This window comes from Pseudorca crassidens, chromosome 11 (assembly GCF_039906515.1).
Source record: "Pseudorca crassidens isolate mPseCra1 chromosome 11, mPseCra1.hap1, whole genome shotgun sequence".
Lineage (NCBI taxonomy): Eukaryota > Metazoa > Chordata > Mammalia > Artiodactyla > Delphinidae > Pseudorca > Pseudorca crassidens.
This window is the reverse complement of record NC_090306.1, coordinates 94416677-94437440: the sequence shown is the minus strand read 5'-3', so window position 1 is coordinate 94437440 and position 20764 is coordinate 94416677. Positions and strand designations below refer to the sequence as shown.

General features: G+C 38.4%; 1 protein-coding gene across 29 annotated transcripts in view; it reads left to right on the top strand.

Moving 5' to 3' along the window:
* Positions 1–20764, top strand: part of RBFOX2 (RNA binding fox-1 homolog 2) — a 261970-nt gene that overhangs the window by 174017 nt on the left and 67189 nt on the right. Inside the window, exon 2 of one of the 29 annotated variants that reach the window (XM_067697919.1) lies at positions 3–69. The exons of 27 other annotated variants lie outside the window; for them this stretch is intronic. The gene's annotated coding sequence lies outside the window, so the exon portion shown is untranslated. Of the gene's footprint in view, positions 1–2; positions 70–1368; positions 1506–20764 lie in introns of those variants that run through there. One more of the 29 variants, XM_067697921.1, reaches the window with a different exon arrangement.

The following is a 20764-nucleotide window of genomic DNA, read 5'->3' as shown; positions in this document are numbered from 1 at the left end:
AGGAATGAAGCAGAAGAGATAAATAGAAACTGGAAAGAGGCATCTGGGGGAGGTTAAGAATTCTAATAGGTAAGTGAAAATCATTATGATTTTCTCAGTGTGTGTGAATGCTGAAGGAAACAAGGAACTCACTTTTGCCCATCCTGAATTTATACAAATGGAAAGTACAGAATGTCAAACTTGTGAATTTTCAATATTCCAGCATGTTTGTTTTTTTGTATACACTTTCTGTGTTAATGTAACATACATAAAATAGCAAGATAGGCCAAATCTTTATTTGTCCTATGGTTTGGTTTTGTTTTATTTTTGGTGGGGGGGGTAGTTTTTGGTTTTTTGAGCTAGACGTCAAATCCCAATATTTGATAATGATCTGTCACATAAGCTTTCTGCATAGAAAATGTCTGCAGTGTTTAGGGTTCACTTATCAAAGTTAAACAGTTTATTGTGGTATTTAGTATCTTAACAGGTATATTAAGAAAAGTATTTAGGTATGTTTTCATCATTTTGTCACCTAGGTTCTTTGCATCTTTGATCTTAACATTTCTATATCCCGTGGTTTCCATCGCTCACTTGGTGGAAGGTGAAGGGCCTTCAGTGGATGACATTTTCATCACGTTTATATCCATATTTGTAGCTACACGGTGTACACACATTGTTACTATATATGCTCTGGTTTTATAAGGCCTGTTTTTGGTTTATAAGGCTCTGTTATTTACAATAAGTTATCAGAGTTTTGCTTTAAAAAAAAGCAAATGGCAATTTAATTTCAGAATTCTAGTATAGTAGACAGACATGCTCATGTGACTTTTTAAAAAATAACTTTAGGTTTATCTGTCATTCCTGTATATGTTACAGGAGTATTTCACTGAGGTACTCTCTTCTTTCAGAGCATGTGAACCAAATTATTGCATCTCCTCACATCTGTGAATATAACAACGTGGAATAAAAGGAAGGAGAAGAGATACATTCTTGTAATATGTGTCAAATTAGACAAAGTTGTAAATGACTTCAACTCCAATTAATAAGAAAGGTTATACTATTTGTTGTTGAAAGGGAAAGTATACTAGGCAGAGAGGAAAAGATTTTACAGTGTGGACGTTAAAGAAAATTTTTGTTCTCTACTATAGCGTAAGACTGCCAGTTTCTGTGGAACGCAAAGCCCTCCCTTTCTTGGACAGCTCAGTGCTTTGCTGGCATTTTCTTCAAAATCTGTTTTCCATCAGGACCAAGAGGAGGGAAGGTGTTAAGAATAAGGGAGGTTGGAAAGGAGGTTGCTGTTCCTTTAAATAGTGCGGGGAGCCCAAGTGGCAGCAGGCCACTCCGGAGTGTATTCTTTTGTAATGAATCACCACCAGTTCTATTGTCTGCTATCTCCACTCTTAGTAGCTGGAAGGCCGAAGTCTTTTACCTGAGCTGTGGCCAGGTCCCTATTCGTTCCAGGGTGGCTGGGAGGAGAGAAGAGGGAGGGTATTTTATGCTTTAATTAAAGACCGGTAAGAGAGCAGGTATGTTTTGCTTTGTTTCATTTTCTATTATCCTTTCTGTTTTTTTTGTTTTTTTGAAATGAGTTGGAGTAGGGAATCTATTCTCTGATTTTGCTAAGCGTATCCCATTTTCTGTGCATTTTGAAGGTCCTCCATGACTATTTAGTCTCCATTTTGTGGCAGTGCTTTCAAGTGATTCCATTGGGTTGCCAGCCAGGTCCCCCCGAGCCCATCCCACCCTTCATCCACAGAGCTTCAGCCCACACTGTTGGCTTTGGCTCACTTCCACTTTCTATGGGCTGCACAGGACTCTGGGAAGTTGGGGGGTAGGCGGAGATTGGGCTTGAGGCTAATTTATGTTCCTTTACAATGAACCAAAAAAAGCCTCACTTTTTCCAGAGCTTTGGTTTCTTTCTGAATTCTTCTACATTGCTCCTTATCGTCAGTTATAACCATTTCCTTGCCAAGACCAAGGCTGGCCCTTGAAAAATATTGCTATTCTAAAAATTACTCAGTTCCCCTGAAAAGATACCCAGAATTCCATATAAGTAATTAAATCTGAGCAATTTTGATTTACTAAATGGTTTTTCTTCCCAGTCACCTCCCATGCCCCAAAACACACGCCTTTTTTCGGCTCCTTCCCTTTATTTTTTTCCTTTATCTTTCTTCTTAGTTTTGTAGTTGAGACTAGGAAAGCTTAGTGTTTGACAAACTGCTATTCAGGATTGTATTGCCACGGAGCACACCTCCATGTTGAAAGGGAAATGACACTCCTCACCCCTCTCAGTGGCTTAGCTCAAAGTCCTGGTTGTGTTCCTCCAGTTTTCTGTTCTTCCCTGAAAATTTTCACACTCACATCCAAAAGATCGCCATATGGGAACAATCTCATTTCTCTTTTGACTTCTGGTTCGTGGACTACTCACATTTTAACTTCACGTAATACCTTACCTTGGTTTGTTTCTTGGGCTTCTATCTGTATGTGATTGTCATGGTGATGATACAGCATCCTTTTGGTGTACAGTTCCTCTCTGGAATCTGGCATTGTTGATATCTGAAGCATTCCCTTCTGGAATCATAATTCCTCACTTTTTTCCCCCAACATTCCAAAACCACTGTCAAATCTTTCTTAAACGTTTCTAAACAATACTTCATATGTGAAATCTAACAAACACAAATGGAATGCTCCCCTGCAGTAAACGCTCTGTTGTTTCCAATGTAGTAATTTCATTATTGGGTTTGGATGCTCAGCTTCCAAGCAGAAATGTTTCAGTCTGCCATCATGATGTATGTTTCCATTTCCCAGATATGCAAATGTGCCTCTATTACTAGTAGAATGATTAAGTTCAGGAAATCTTGGAGTCAAATAATTCATAAGAGGTCATTGCCAGAGTGCAGTGCAGGTCTGATTTTGTCGCCCCTGTGCTTTAAACCTTCCATTTGTTTCCCTTCAGACCCCAGTGTCCTCACTCTGGTCTCTGAGGCCCTGAGTGATCGGGAACCTGGCTGTCTCTCCAGCCTTATCTCCTGCTGCCCTTCTCTTCCCATATTCTGCTCCAGTGGCACTGGCCTCTTTGCTATTCCTTTTAACACACCTTGCATCTTCCTGCTCAGAACCTTTCCTTCTGTTTTTCTTTTAGATGGAAATGCTCATCCCCCAGGCTTCTCAAGAGTTCTTCTTTGACCTTCCTATCTCAACTTGAATTCCCCAATTGTTCCCTATTCCCTTAACCTGCTTTTTCTTCACTTATCACTGATATTAGTGTTTGTCATTACTCTTTATTTGCTTGTTTATTATCAGTGCTACCCTACCCCTACAAAGAATGTAAGTTCTGTGAGTCAGGGACCTTGTCAGCAGTCTCTTGTATTCCCGGTGTCTAAAACTGTGCCTGGCATGTAGTCAAAATAATAGCTAATCAGCTAATCTTTATATGTGATGTATTACTGTCAGGTACTGTGCTAAGCACTTTACCTACATTAACTCATTGAATCCTCTCATCAACCCTATAATTATCCCCATGGGACAGAAGAAGAAACTGAGGCATATTACGCTTACATAACTTGCCCCAATTTATAAGCTACTAAGGTGTTGTGGGGATTCATATCCACAGACTGGCTTGGGAATCTGTGCTCTAGTGCCCCCTGTAGGCATTACATATTCATTTAATACTTGCTGACTGTGTGAATGAATGAATTTAGTTGAGACTCTCTTATTCACTTACGGGATTTCCATCTCTGACATGTTCAAGGCTTTGATGAATACTTGCAATAACAAGGAATTCACTATAGAATAAAATGAATTTATTTTTCTAATATTACATAATAGTAATAGATTAGATAACATTATAGAGTATATATTATGCATTAGGCACTGTCATCAGTGCCTTATGTAATTCCTTTCAGCAGCCTTATAAGTACTGTTAACGTTCGTATTGTAGAACTTAGGACACAGGGATACAGAGAGGTTAAATAACTTGGCCAAGTTGACAGCATCAGGATTTAAACCCAAGGAGTTTGGCTCCAGCTTCCCTGTTCCTAACCACCACTAATAGTTACTGTTATTGAAATAACCTTTTGTTCTTGCATACCACTTTGTACCAATTTTACATACAAATCACATTTACATACAAACAGTTGTATTCATATCATATGTCACTTGTCAGTCTCTTTTTTAGGTAGGTGGTGTTCCCACCCCCCACCCCGCCCCACCCCCCACCCCCGCCCCACCCGTTCGATAGAATTTGACATTCAAGAGGTCAAGCAACCTTGTAGTTCTGGGAACAGACAGGGATAGGTTCCAAATATGAGATCCATTTAATTCCAAATTTGCATGCTCTTCCATTATACTACAAGCCTCATAGGTAAAGAGTTCCATTGTTGGCTTTACAAAGTAGAAATGTTTTCCTTATGGTGAGCTAAAATCTGCTTTCATTATTGTCTTCTCATTGTTTCTAGTTCTGTCATCCAGAGTCACATGGAGTGGTTAGTTAATCTCTCTTCTTCATAAAACCCAAGTATTTGAAAATAACTGCTAAGTGTTCCCTTCAATCTTCTGTTCTCGGTACTCATCTTACCTACCTCCTTGAATTATTCCTCATAGATATGAAACCATATGGTTTCTATAGTCTTTACTGTTCTGGACTAATTATGACAATTTATATGAATGATTTATCATTTATATCCAATTACTAAGTAGTTACGAGTATTATTAGGTATCATATCTTTGTTATAAGTTTTGGTTTTTGATAGCATGTTGCGTTTACTCAGTTTTCATAGCCTATTGACCATGCATTGTTGTCAGCAATTTATTTATTTATTCTAAAATTTATTTATTTATTTTTGGCTGCGTTGGGTCTTCGTTGCTGTGCGTGTGCTTTCTCTAGTTGTGGCGAGTGGGGGCTACTCTTTGTTGTGGTACGCAGGCTTCTCATTGCGGTGGCTTCTCTTGTTGCAGAGCACGGACTCTCAGGCGTGTGGGCTTCAGTAGTTATGGCGCATGGGCTTAGTTGCGTCACAGCATGTGGGATCTTCCCGGACCAGGGCTCGAACCCATGTCTCCTGCGTTGTCAGGCGGATTCTTAACCACTACACCACTAGGGAAGCCCTTGTCAGCAATTTATAACTTCAATATAAGAGTATATTACCCTCAACTCTTAAGTAGAATATTGTTTTTCTTCTCCATTCTAAAGCATGCTGTGAGCTGATTGGCAAGAATCTACTTGCCTTCTAACTTTTCTAGGTCTTGCCCAGATCCCTCAAAGGTTACTAACACTGAAATTTTCACTTTTTAAACTTATTTTTTAGAAATACTGTTTTGAAGATGCCAATTGGACCAACAGATGATATATTAAAAATCAGCGAAAGTAAATTTGATCACCTCTCTTGAGATGTTGAAATTGTATCAAAAAAGAGTGTTGAGGGCTTCCCTGGTGGCGCAGTGGTTGAGAGTCCGCCTGCCGATGCAGGGGACACGGGTTCGTGCCCCGGTCCGGGAGGATCCCGCATGCTGCGGAGCGGCTGGGCCCGTGAGCCATGGCCGCTGGGCCTGCACGACGGGAGCCTGTGCTCCGCAATGGGAGAGGCCACAGCAGTGAGAGGCCCACGTACCGCAAAAAAAAATTTTTTAAAAAAGAGTGTTGAAGAGCCAAAATTGGGAATTATAGAGTCTTTTAAATCAGTAGCAACAGTGAATCATGATCTTATTTTTCTATTGAGAATAGAAGTAAAACACAACCAAAAAATAAATTAAACCCTTGAAAAATATTCCGATTTAACAATCCATATTATAAATCAAATGCCTTAGAAATAGTCTTAGATTAGCTTACTTTGGCATATTATGCTTTTCATCATTCCTCTTGAATTTTTTCAAAGGGCTACCAGTTTCAGAATATTAGAATAACATTTCTTATTTAATTAATGGTCCAGGAAATAAGTATAGCTAGACTGCTGTTAACAGAAGGAAATGCAGTTTTAAAAATTACAACTTGAAATCATATAACTGGAGATATTTAATTCATTTAGAACTGCAGGATAAAGTTCTGCAAGCAAAATTTGATATTTCGTATATAAAGGAATTGTTAAGAAGAAAATATGGAAATGGAAATCAATCATTACTTTATGAAATTAAAAATAATACTTTTATATCCACAAATAATGTAACTAGTCTTTTATCTAATATTGTATGAGATTTCTTATAAGAACTTCTGAACCGATAAGCTGAGACTTAATTGAAGGAGATGAGACTTTGAAAGACTCCTAACTTAGAGCAGAAATCCATAAACTTTTTCCATAATGGCTAGATAGTAAATAGTTTTGGCTTTGCAAGCCACGCTGTTTCTGTTACAACTGTTCAGTTCTGCTGTTGTAACAAGAAAGTAGCCATGGATGATAGGTAAGTGAATGGGTGTGGCTATGTTCTAGTTAAACTTTATTTTTTTTTAACATCTTTGTTGGGGTGTAATTGCTTTATAATGGTGTCTTAGTTTCTGCTATAGAACAAAGTGAATCAGCTGTACATATACATGTATCCCCATATCTCCTCCCTCTTGCGTCTCCTGCCCTCTCTCTCCCACCCCTCTAGGTGGTCACAAAGCACTGAGCTGATCTCCCTGTGCTATGCAGCTGCTTCCCACTAGCTATCTATTTTACATTTGGTAGTGTATATATGTCCATGCCACTCTCTCACTTCATTAGTTAAACTTTATAAACACTGAAATTTTAATTTCATATTACTTCCATGTGTCACAAAATATTCTTTTTTTTAAATTTTTTCAACTAGTTGAAAATGTAAAAACTACTCTTAGCTTTTAGGTTGTGCAAAAACGTGTGGTGGGCCAGCTTTGGACCAAAGCCATAGTTTGCCAACCCCTGATTCAGAGGGATGCAGTCCTCCCTGGTTTTTAGTAGAAGGAAGGTTTTCCCATATAGCTTGATGACAGGGACACAGTTTCTAGCAGCTTTGATGGGTCATCTTGGATCCCCGTTAGGGTGAAACCCTGACTTGCTCTCTCATTTTTCCTCCCAGAAAATTTGAAGATTCTTTTCCTTTCCTCACTTGTTTTCTCCCTCCACTCTACCCCCAAATCTGAACCACTTGCAATTCCCCAATATGCCATATTTTGTACCTTACTGCTTTTCATATATTTCTTCATATATTATTTTTCACGTATTATTACTTTGGGCCAGAATACCTCTTTCTCCCACAGGAATAATTTCTTGCCTTAAAGATTTAGCTGAGACTTCACTTACTTCAGAAAGCTTGTCCTGTCTCACAGAGTTGTCCCTTTTTTGTGCTTCCTTGGCGATGTATATGTATTGTTCTCTTAGTCCATAGTATGTATTACTGTAATTGTGAATACATTTGTCTGTTTTTTCCATCAGACTGTAGTTTCTTTCAGGATTGGGACTATATTGCCAGTGTTTATTATTGTATCTGGTTCAATTTAGTATGTAATAATACTTCTTGATTGAATTAATGAACTTTAACTTGTTAATTCATGACAAGTACAAAACCAGAGAGTTAAATTGGGTAGTCACATATATTCTAGTGCTTATTACTTAAATCAAGTAATACTTAAAATATAATGTCATTTTGGAAATGGATGCTTTATTTGGTTAGAAGAAAGGAGGATTTTAGAGCAAGCAGCTATTTGGGGAACACACAAATCTCTTGGAGATGTTCCAGTGGAAGTAGCCAGCCCCATCGTTTACTATGCTGCCTCTTTTCTCCAGCATTAAAAAAAGGAAAAACAAAAACCCCAGATTGTTTGACTCCAAATAAGTTGATCAGAATATTTGGGGAAATTTAATTCTTTTTGTATTAGATATTGGCACCCCTTCCTTTAATCTGATATTCGGAGGGTAGGAGGAGGTCATTCCACACTTTCCTAGTAGCATGCACTAAAACGAAGTCGCCCGCTGCCATGCTCTTCCTTATCTCATACTGAGGTCCCAGTTAGAATTTTAATTCCAGGAAAAGACCTAATAAGAGAACAGATTTCCTTATATGATAGCAGAGGAAATCCACACCAGCTAACCAAGTCCTTATACCTGGGTCACCAGTGCATGAAGTTCCTTAGTCATATAAGAGGAACTTTCAGCACGAAAGAGAAGAAACAAAAAGAAAACCTGACCCTAGGGGAAACAGATAATCCAGGGAACAGAGAAAGATTTAAAGAAGTATTCTAACTAATGTAGTCAGATTAAAGAACGGAATGCGTTCATAAAACCTGTTCTGGGTGTAATGAGAAGGGAACAGTTTGAGAATGAGAAAGAGCGTGAGAGATTAAGAATGTGATAGTCAAAAGAAAACATGCCATAGAAGGAAAGAAAGTAGAGTTAAAGCTATCTCCCAAGATGCAGAGCTTTAAGATGCGAAGATGGAAAATACGAGAGATAAGTCTCCGATGATTTCCTTAGCCCATGTTCCCTAGAAAATAGAGCCGGAGACAATACCTTATTGGGGAGTATGATCTCAGGAAAGCAGGGGGAGGAAGGGGGAGTGACAACAAGGAAGAAAGGTCGGCCAGAGCTTTGTAAAAGACACTGCTGATGACTTAGTTTCAGTAGAAGTCTTCAGAGAGGTTGTATAGACTGCCGCTCCTCTGCCCAGTCCATTGGAAGGAAATGTGGAGATGTTTTTTATCTACTGGTTTCCTCTCATCTCCTGCTCCTCTTCCGTTTGGTCAAAGTTTGCCATACAAACGGTTAACACACCTGATCCTTTCAGTGACCTCATGGGGAGGCCAAGTCCTATGTTCTGTGCACAGATCTGCAGATTGACGTGGCATCTAAGTCTGGAGAGGTAAGGAGTCAGTAACCCCTAGGGTAGCCTCCAGCCTTGGAGCCTCTGCCTTTTAAGAAACCATTAGAAGAGGGCCACTCCCAAGAGGGCTGATGAAAGGAAGGAGAGGTAGGAGGCTGCCATTTTCTATCATAAACTCTTCTGTACCCATTCGGTTTGCTATTAGTACATGTACTAATTTCATAAAAATAAAAATTAACTTTAAGAATGGAAAATAGATTACCCAAAACACCCTGGAAATAAATGTCAAAGATCTTTTAGAATGCATTTGGGGGAAAAATGAATTTCAAATATTGAAAGATAAAATCTAATCAGTAGTTTAGAGGGTCCTCTATCCCCCCAACCTGATACTCCCTGCACACTTTTGCTTCGTTTCTCTCCATACCACACCTTCTGTTTCTTGTGTTGCTTGCCTGTTTATTATTCCCCCCCCCCCACTAGAATGTAAACTCCATAAGGGCAGGAACTTTGTCTTTTTAATCACTGTTATCTCCCCAGCACCTAGAACAAAGTGTCTAATAATGCATGGTAAGTACTCAATAAATATTTGATGGCAAGAATTGAAGTCAAATAGATGAAGTATGCAAGGGGCATGACTTCCATACAGAGGTATTTGGACTTGACCTGTAGGCATTGAGGAATGTAGGATTTTAAGAAGAGAATTAATTAGCAATATCTGATTTAGGTTTTATTTTAGAAAGCTCATTCTGGCAGCTGCTTGGAAAATTCATTAGGTTGAGGTTAAGTTAGAAGAAAGGAGAACTATTAAAAGAAAGGTTCTTGGGTTAACCTGGGTGAGAGTTGATGAGAGCAGAGACTCTCATTTTCCTTTTCATTTCCCACGGTACATAACATGGACTCTCACATGTAGCTTTTCAATTAATATATATATATTTATTTATTTAACAGTAAATATTTATGACTGGTTATATTGTAGTGAGCTTTCAGCAGAGTTCCTAAAGCTATTGAGAGAAAGGTCCCTATCGTTTTTGCCGACTGCTTCAGAAGCAGATATTCAACTACCTGGTAAACCATCATGTTAACTATGGTTGCAGACAAAATGCCATTTTGTCCTGGGAAGGGTATAGGGAAAAATTTTGTCTGGTACTATATATATATATATCATACAAATTGCTCTTTTTTGTGTGTGTGTGGTACGTGGGCCTCTCACTGTTGTGGCCTCTCCCGTTGCAGAACACAGGCTCCGGACGCGCAGGCTCAGCGGCCATGGCTCACGGGCACAGCTGCTCCGCCGCATGTGGGGTCTTCCCAGACCGGGGCACGAACCCGTGTCCCCTGCATCGGCAGGCAGACTCTCAACCACTGCACCACCAGGGAAGCCCCGAATTTCTCATTTTAAAGTAGACTATAATAGAATACCCAATGCAAAAATCTGTAAAGAATGATTAACTATTTATTATTCAGGGCACACTACAAAATCTTGCTAATGTTTTATTCTGAACCTGAGTTGTGGCTATTTTCAAGGATATTCCAGTTTAACATCTAGAGAAGATGCAAACTTAATTGCCCATGAAGACACAATAAAGAGTAAATTAATTTAAATTGTAGTGAAAAGTTTGGTTGAGAAAAAGTATAATCATCCATGCATTGTAGAAATCACCAATTACATTGACTAGAATAGACAGCCAACCATTAATTGTGTGTAAGGACCTTTCATTTCCAAGGAAGCAGGTAGCTGACCCGGAGTATCTCTTGTGGTCTCTTGTTGCCGGTGGAAGACAAGATTCATGGGATGTTTGAGGTTCTAAATACTGCTTTAAGGAGATTGGAAGAAAGAGCTCTTAAGAGGTTGGAGACATTAAGACTATTACAGGGCTTGTCATTTTTAACCTAATAGACATTGGGTTTGAATGACTTTGTTCTGAAATATTTATTTTTTCTGTTTAAATATTTATTGCTTTGAGATGGCAGAACGCAGCCTCAAGGGAGAGGTCAGGCTGGCTTTTCTCTCGAGTAATTTGAAAGAGGGGTGTGTGTGTGTGTGTGTGTGTGTGTGTGTATTTTTAAGACAAGTGATTTGGTAGTATGTTTGCAATATTCTTGTTGGCCAAGACTGTGTACCTTCCTTAGTATTGTACTAGTACCAGATCCTGTAATTGATTTTTAGTCTAAGCATGAAGGTAAAGTATATTGTATTTCCTGTTTTATTTTTATTTATCATCTGTTTGCAAGAGCTTAAAATTGCTCTCCGTCCCCTCCTACACTCCGTCTCCCCTTCATGTGGCTGTAGCACTCTCAAAACTTTGTGTCCTTGTTCCTCAGTTATATCCACTCTAAAAAGAAGGGCCCATTGTTAGGCTTGCATTTCAGTAGGTTTACATTAAAAAACAACAAAAACTGGTGTTTATTCTCTTATCTGTGGGTTCCATATAAGGTAATTCTCTACTTTCAGGTGATCTACATTTATGGCCACTATTACCTTCTTCTCATAGCTTACTCTCTCCCTAGTGTCTTCCCTTCTTCTAGAGGTGTAGATGCTTCTGGGTATTTTCTGGAGGCACCTGCCACCACCATAATTCTCTCCCATTCTGCCAGCCAAAGCCACTAAAGCAGTGTTTCTCAGCGTGGTACCCAAACCACCTACTGGAGTAGTGAGTAGTACCAGGCTCCTACTCCAATGCACTGAAACATAATCTGTGGGGAAAGGGTAGTGATTTTTTAAAAATATGTCCCCAGAGTGGTTGTTATGAACAATAAAATATGGGAATCTCTGCTTTCAAGGAACCAGGTAAAAGATGGGTTTGTGGGTGTGAGGGGCTGGGTCCCTACCGCATGGGGTTGGTGATCTTATTGTTGAGACTGCAGCAGGAATAGATGTGTCCCTGGATTCCTTTTTTGGAATCAGAAATACTTTCCCGTAAAATGAGTATTTCAGTTGGTGATTGGCCTTTTATTACTATAGTGATTATCATATAATCATTAACTCTGTTTTTGTGAGTTTCCTTGGGATCCTGGCCATCTACTAAGCTACAGACAACCAAATGAAAAATGAACTGTTAGAATTCAACCTGAACATAAAAATTGGAGGCTACATGGAAGCTTCATGTATAGGTTTTCCCTCCTAAATTCTAACTTACCTACAGATTATCTGACATCTTATGGCTCTGGGTATAATTTATATTCACTGTAAAAGAGAAAATACATTATTTACTTTAGTCTAACTTTTGCCACTGTTAAATTTAAGCATGTAGGTAAATTAAGAATCTAGAATGAATTTCACTTTGTGCCTAGTAAACTGGCATTGTTTTGTCTTTGTACACGTTTATTCATGCACTTTATTTCTCTGGGTTTTCTTCTTGGTCTATCATTCTTCTACAGAGTTGTTTAAAATTATTTTAATTGATTCTAGATCATCTTAAATCCAATGTTCTGTTCTTATCTTTCTGCATTAATAGTTTTATAGCTCTTTTTTCCCTTTGGTCACAGACGTCTGGGCAGAAGTCACTGCTTTTAGTAGAAGAACTGAGAAGAATGACAGGCCTTTTCTTAGGTATTGTCAACTGAGAGCTTTTTGTAAAGTTTTTTACAAAAGCAAGTAGAGCTTGAAATCTGAGCCTATCTGAGCAATTCGCAGGGGATAAAAATAATATAATTTATAAAATACTTGAGGCAAAAATATTTTTCCTCTGTTACAAACCTAGAGAATTAACGTCCATTTATCTATAGCGTTAGGAAAACGATTAGTGACATTGGCAATGATAAACTTGTGAGAAGATGCTCTATCTAAAAAAACTAAATGATTCTTTTTGTGATGGTTTGAATAAAATTAATATTGATCTGTTTCTATCGGTGATCTATTCTGAGCATAGATATAATGTGAGAATTGGGAAACTTTTCTGTTAAGATAGGATTTGCAGCCTGTGGTTTGTAGCACAACAGCGGATTAGGTATATAAGTGAGACTCAAGATTACAAACAAACAAAAATACCTTTCTGTCCTTAAGATTACACAGACTTTAATTATCCTAGGAAAATGAAGGCAATTATATTTGGGGCCTTTCTTATAGTACTTTATGCTTAGCTTTATTTGTAGCACAAATAACATTGATATAATTATTAGTTTATGTGCCTTTCTCACCTTTTAAAATTTGGTCCTACAAAAGCAAAATCTTATTTTTGCCATTTTGCCTCCCCTCCCTGCCATGTTAAAGACTAGCATGTTGTAAATGTTTAAATGTGAGTAAATAATTGATTCAAATAATACTCAGAATAATTCAGTAAAAACAGAGAATATGCTTAAGAAACGATAAAGCAGACTCATTTACCCCAGTGTAATTTGTAAATAATCAAAAAAACTTTTCTTTGAAGTATTGATAAAGATGAATGGCTTAATAGGTCCTGAATAGTGAGTCTGCAGCTATAAATCTTAAAAAAAAAAAAATCATCCTGTTCCTCCTCGTTCCCTGTAACTGGTTGGTTGCCAAATTCTTGTAATTCCACCACGCAGCATCTCTTGATTCAGTTTCCTTTGCCCCACTACATTTGCCTAGGCCCACCTGTCTTCTGCAATATGTTACAAAAGCCTCCTGGTTGTCCCCCCCTCTAGTACATTCCACATACTGTTATTATATGAGCTGTGCTTCTGCTATTCCCCTATTTTGATGGTTCTTCACTGCCGAGAAATAGTAGTTAAAATCATCAGTATCGGGCTCCCCTGGTGGCGCAGTGGTTGAGAGTCCGCCTGCCGATGCAGGGGACACGGGTTTGTGCCCCGGTCCGGGGAGATCCCACATGCCGCGGAGCGGCTGGGCCCGTGAGCCATGGCCGCAGAGCCTGCGCGTCCGGAGCCTGTGTTCCGCAACGGGAGAGGCCACAACAGTGAGAGGCCCGCGTACCGCAAAAAAAAGAAAAAAAAAAAAAAAATCATCAGTATCTAACTGATTTGGGTATTGGGATACTCAGTACACAGAGCAAAATATCACAAAGGATAATGGAGAGGTTCCAAGTAAGTCTAGTTGACTGGAAAGGTGGTTAACTCATCAGCAGAAATAAGAAAAAGAACGTAACAGATTCAGTTTTTCGACATACAGAGTTTGTAATGTTAGTGGGATGCTGAGAGCGGAAGGACCCGAGATGGGTGGGAAATGGGCACCCAGAAGACCTGGACCTAATCAGCTGGGAAGCTGGGCCCCAGATAAAGAGTTTGACTTGTTCTCATGTGAACAATCTTCACAACAACTCTCTAAATAGAAAACCCGGTTTGCAGATGAAGAAACAGGCTAGAAAGGGTTGAGGTAATTCATCCATATCTGGTAGGAGGTATAGTTGGGATTTGAACCAAGGTCTGTTCTTCAGGCTCATACTCTTTCTTCTTTTTACTTTACCTCCCGTGAAAGCTTGGGAGAAAGGGCATGGTTGGACCTAAAAAATAGTTGGAAGTCACTCTCCTAGGTGGGTGATTGTTGAAGTTCTGGGATTGCTGTGGGAGACTGACTGATAAAAGGGTTGAATCTTGGTCCTTGGGTTATACATTTCTCCTGTTTGACGGGACCTATTTACTGTGATAGTACGTTTGAATATAGAATTAAAACATTTAGCGTATTTCACATTGAACACCAGAAGACTATAGATAACGTATCGCCTCTGTTACTCCATGTGATTCAAAGGAGAAGGACATCATCCCTAACTCCTATATTTGCACAACCATGTATCTAAAGCAGAAGCACATAAATGTTGATTCCTTTCGTTACTAATAATATTCTACCAGTTCTGTCTTCCTTCCCTAACACTCTTCTCCCACTTGATATCAACCCAAGATAACATTTGTTTCATTATGTATTATCCCTCATGGCGCTCTCTACTGTAGCCAAACAAAGCAGTTCACTGCAGTGCGCATATATGTGACTTTCCATCTTAATCTTCCTTTATTTAAAAAATGGTAACACTTAATATCTATTAGGCACCATATTTGATTCTACATTGTACAAAACTGACCCCACTCATTATAATGAAGCTTTTAATCTAATAGGAGAGATGAGACACATATCTAGGTATGTTAAATATAAGGCTTTGAATTTAAATGTCATGTACGTGTTAGTAGTGCATGCTAAATGCTATGAGAATATAGGAGTGGAGGAATTATTTCAAACTGGAAAGGGCAAATGCAAACACTAACTGAAGGTCCGCTATTATTAGACACTGTACTAGTTAGGTACTTCTGATTTTTTAATTTCACTTCAACCTCACAGTAAATTCTGTTATGTCCATTTTATAGTTGACAAAACTGAGGCTTAGTTTCTTGTCCAAAGTCACACAACTAAGAGGTCCCAGAGTCAGGGTTCGATCCCAGGTTTATTTGGGTCTAAAGCGTAATCTCTTTCTTTTATACCTGGCGTCAACAAACTATGGCCTGCAGGCCAAGTCAGGCCCACTGTCTGCTTTTGTAAGGCTCATGACATTCTCACGTTTTAAAATGGTTAAGAAAAAAATCAAAAGAGGAATAATATTTCAGTGTCAGTGAATGAGGTTTTCCTGGAACACAGCCACGCTCATTCGTTTATGTGTTACCTAGGGCTGTTATCTACTAACAGCAGAGGAGTTGCATCAGAGACCATACAGTCCAGAAGGCCTAAAACATTTCTGTCTGGTCCTTCATAGAAAACGTGTGCTGACTCCTGCTTTCTACCATCCTTCTTCTCTAAGGATGGCTTCATGGAGAAGAGATTACTTGAGTTGCTGAGTTTTTTAGTATAATGAATATTCATGATAGAGGATATAGCATGGGGGAAAGACACAGATCCCTACTGTTGCAGCCTGGCTGTGATTTGGGAAAGCACCATAGTTAGGGAATATTCTAAATTCATTGCAATACAGAATTATAGTTAGGAGTTGTGTACGATATGACTGGGGACAAATGGTTGAGGACCCCACTGGAGTTGCCACAAGGAGTAGTGACTAGCAACATCAGCTGTGGTATTGGCTTAGATTTGGATTTGAGTGGTTAGCTGAGTGGTTTTGGATAAGATACTTATTAACCTTTGAAAATGTCAGTTTCTTTATCAGTAAAAGGAGAATAATGTAAAATACCTACCTTTTAGGGTTGTGAGAATTAAATGAGTTAATATATATAAAGTGCTTAGAATATTGCCAGACACCTAAGAAGCATTCATTGAATATAAGCTGCTAATACAGGTGAGAGAGGGTCTAGAGGAGTTTAGAATGTATTTAGTAGGCAGTAGTGAACCTTGGTTTGTGTCACCTATGTGGTACATACATATTGTTCTGAATTGTATTGAAATTTTGCACACGTTTACAGTAGCCTCCCTAATGTGATTGTAAACTCCTAAGAGGCAAATTTTTAACTTCTGTTATAATGTCTTCAGTGCCTAAAACAGCTATGTACCCACAGTAGTTATTTAGTACATGTCTTAGAATTGAAATGGAATTTCAACTATCTCTTCCAGCTAGTTGATCATTCTAGAAACTTCTTCAGTGGATTTTTCTTCTTTGCTAGTTGGTTTCTCTATCACTGTAATAAGTTTTGTATATCTGTAGTTTTTCTTTCTCTTTTCTTTTTTATTTTTTTGGCCATGCTGAGTGGCATGTGGGATCTTAGTTCCCCGACCAGGGATAGAACCTGCATGCCCTGCATTGGAAGCACGGAGTCTTAACCACTGGACCACCAGGGAGTCCCTGTAGTTTGTTTTCTTAAATATTGTTCCCACAAATACATGGTCATTAAGGGTTGTTTTTTAATTTCACGTGACGTCCATTACAGTGACATTCAGTAGGATTTTAATACTTTACTAAGTTGTGGAAGGTTGGCCCCGCAGTCTACCTGGTGCTTGTAGTGGTTGAGAACAACTTTTATTGAGAGTCTAGGGTTTTAATCGCTTAATGTTACCAGTTCTTCACAACAGTATAATGGCATTAACATTGCTATTTTACAGATTAAGAAACTGGAGCACAGAGAAAGTAGGTAGTAACATGTTTAAACGTTTACAGCTATGGTAAGTGGCAGAGCTAGGATTCAAATGATCTTCTAACCATACACTCCAGCATTGCCCTTTGTGAAATACGAAATTTGTTGGGTCTCAGATGGATTTGATAATATTTTAGGTAATGTGAAAGTAGTGGAATAAACAAATTTGTTTGCATTGGCAAATAATACATTTTCAAAAATTATTATGTCTTCATAATTTACACGGTCCTTTCCTGCACGGTTATCATCTTGAACCTTACTCAAAAACGGCATCACTAAAATCGTTGAGTTGCAGTGGCCTGCATTCTGTGTGAAATAAAATACTGTTTTTGTCCTCTCAGTATTTAATTTCTCTCCTTAAACTTTTGTGTAGATAATATAATGACAGTGAGATGGCAGAGTATTGAATTGGTTTGTTGAAGGATTACTGAAATATCAAATATAACCCGGATTTGTCTGTTTCATGTAGCTCTCTTCAGAGGTTTTTTTTTCCAGTCATTTAAAAATAACTTTAGGGCTTCCCTGGTGGCTCAGTGGTTGAGAGACCGCCTGCCGATGCAGGGGACACGGGTTCGTGCCCCGGTCCAGAAAGATCCCACATGCCGCAGAGCTGCTGGGCCCGTGAGCCATGGCCGCTGAGCCTGCGCGTCCGGAGCCTGTGCTCCGCACCGGGAGAGGCCACAACAGTGAGAGGCCCGTGTACCGCAAAAAAATAATAATAATAACTTTAGAAAAACAGTCTTCTCACTCATTTGTGTCTTCTTACTTTTTCAACCAGAGAGTTAGAAATGTAGGTAGGTTTTTCTGAAATTTGGAAAATCTGACTTTTTAGTATAGTTGTAAATTATGTTGCTTCTGGAAAGGCAGTTAACCAAAGAATGTCTCTGTTTATAATTTCCTGCCAATCCCTGTAGTGAACTCATGTGGATAGTAGGAGGATTGGATGCATTCTGCTCTTTCTGTCCTCACAGTTAGGTTTCCACACAATGGGGACACCATCTTACATGTTCTGCTTTATTGAAAAAAATATTATTATTGTTATGAGGGGATAAGGAGAAATAGGGGTTGAAGTTTTAAATGGCGTGGTCGGGGAGTTGACATTTGAGCAGAGATGTGAGGGAGGTGTACAAGTCTACAAACCCTGGGATACCTGTGGCACAGGACTGCCCTGGGCACCGTGAGGGGTACAGGGCAGAATAAAAAATAGTCCTTCTTTCAGAGCATTTTCATTTTAATTGGATACACTGATAAGAACTAAAAGGTAACTGTAGTTTATTTTTCCTCTCATCTTTCACATAAAATCTTAATTTATTTTCTAGGGAAGAAAGGAGTTGTAGATAAATCTTTATTAGATTCTTGTTAGGCGAGGTAGAAATTTTATTTGCATAGTACTCCCTATTGTCTATTTTTTAATCTTGTGGACAAGAAAGTTAATAGACTACTAAATTAGGAAAAAGAGAAATTGTGTCTAGTTTTGTGGGCTACAAGAAAAAGTTAATTCATTTTCTCAGATGAGATATACTTAAACTGCTTAGCCTGTGACATTAAAACATTTTCATATAAACTTAGAGGTAAATTCTTGCCTAGAAATAATCATGTGGACTGTTATCTCTCATAGTTTGTCCGTGAGCTGTAGTGCTTCTCTCCTGAACTTGTAACTTTGTTTTTTTGTTGTTTGTTTGTTTTTAAATTAATTTTTATTGGAGTATACTTGCTTTACAATGTTGTGTTAGTTTCTACTGTACAGCAAAGTGAATCAGCTCTACGTATACATATATCCCCTCCTTTTTGGATTTCCTTCCCGTTTAGATCACACAGAGCATTGAGTAGCGTTCCCTGTGCTATACAGTAGATTTGAACTTATAACTTTGGAATATAGCCTGGAAATTTAATAGAAGTCTGAAAACCATATAACATTTTTAAATTATAATAATGTATGCCTGGGGAAATTTTTAGACATTGCAGAGTGTATGAGCTAAATGCAAAATCACTCCTATCTGAATTTCATTCCTATAGTATATAAACATAGTGTTTTTTAACATTTAAAAAAAAAATTCCTGTGTGTAACAAAATATACTACCAAGAATTTCTTCTTGACCTCCTAACAGAGGTTTGCATTTCCCTTTTTGCGGGGGAGAAATAGTTCAGCCTCTGCCTGTCTTGCATTTCTTTGAAACACATAGTGCCAAGGCCACACGTGGATCCTAGAAGAAGGTTTGACCTTCCTTCCCCCATCTCCCACTGCTAATTGACATGTTTATTCAGTTGACTGAGCCAGCTTTATCAAGACTGCCTCTGCGGGAGAGTTAATATTGTGCTTTGTGTGCCAGAGCAGCGTCCCCAGCAGGGCTGAGGTGGAGAATGGAGGCTGTGGTGAAAGAGAAGAGAAAGAGGAGCACAGTCGGAGCATTAGAAGTCCCCTTTGCTGTGTTCATCATAGCTGGGCAACAGTGTCTTTTAGCCTTGGTGTGTTATTTCGTAGACCCGTCCTGTGTCTCTAAGAGTATATTTATGCCTAGAGTTGGAGTGTAGATCTATGGACACCTTTGGCGCTCTTATTCACCTTCATTCACCAACCCACCTGAAACGGAATTTTCTCTTTTGTATCTGTCCTCAGGCCAGCAAATCCCGTGAGGTCTTCTGAAGCAGTGTGCTTCATGTGGGTGGGTGGGTGGGTAGGTAGGTAGGTAGGTAGCACTGAATAATTTGAAAGAGAAGGAAGAGAATTATTTTATTTCCTTCTTAGGACACCCAGAATAGCTAAGGAGAAATCATTTACAATACCCTGACCTTGAGATCATGAAAAGAACTTATTTAGTGATGAGTAACAAGAATGATTTTTTCCCTGAAAAATTATGGGTAAAAATTTAAGGTCTTGCTAGCATAATTTTTAAGAACTAAATAAAGGGAAGGATTTTTATGTAAAGCAATCCTTAGTACCATGTAGACGTGATTCTTAGACACCAGAGACAGCCTGAATTTTGATGCTGTATAACTTTAAAATGAAAGACAAGCCTTTTTGTCTCTAGATAATGTCACTACCATTTTCTTAAGAACAGCACAATAATTCAGTGCTTCAGCATACGAAGCTTCCGCTTCCTCTTACTGGTTACATTTTTCATTTTTCGTCATTCTCTTTTATATAAAAAATACTTTGTAGGCTTTATTACAAAAGTAATATGTACTTATTAGGAGCACGAGGAAACTTTGGGGGATTTTGGAGAGATATGTTCACTGTTTTGATTGTGCTGATGATTTCATGAGTGTACATATGTATTTCAGAACTTACCAAATTGTACACTATGAATAAATAGCTGCAGTTTATTATAGAATTGTCCCTCCGTATCCACAGGGGATTGGTTCCAGGACCCACTGCAGATACCAAAATCCACGGATGCTCAAGTCCTTTGTATAAATGGCATAGTATTTACATATAACCTGTGCACATCCTCCCATATACTTTAAATCATGTCTAGATTACTTATAATACCTAAGACAATGTAAATGCTCTGTAAATAGTTGTAAATACAATTTAATAGCTGGACTATGGCAAATTCAAGTTTTACTTTCTGGAATTTTTTTTCCTAATATTTTTCAATCTGTGGTCATTTGAATCCATGCTGCAGAACCCACAGATATGGAGAGCTAAATGTATATGTCAATTATATGTCAGTAAAAGTTTTTAATATTTTTGTGATTTGATTACAAAAAATTGGACTTATGGTTAATATGTATTTCAATTTGTTAATGAGATTAAGCACTTTTATCATACAGCCATTTGTATTTCATCTTCTGTGAATTGTTCAGTTATATTCTTTGCCTCTTTTTTTGTTGATTTGTGTGTTTCTCATCAGTTTGAATAACTTACTCTTGACTTAGTGATGGTAACCAGTGTGTCTGTCTTACCTTTGCAGCTATTTTCTCCAGTTGGTTTTTCTTTTGACTTTAAAATCTTCCCCTCCTTCCCATCCTCTCTTCTTTCCTTCCTAACTTCCATAACCAAATCTTTTTTTTTTTTTTCTGGTTTGTAGGTTTCCTA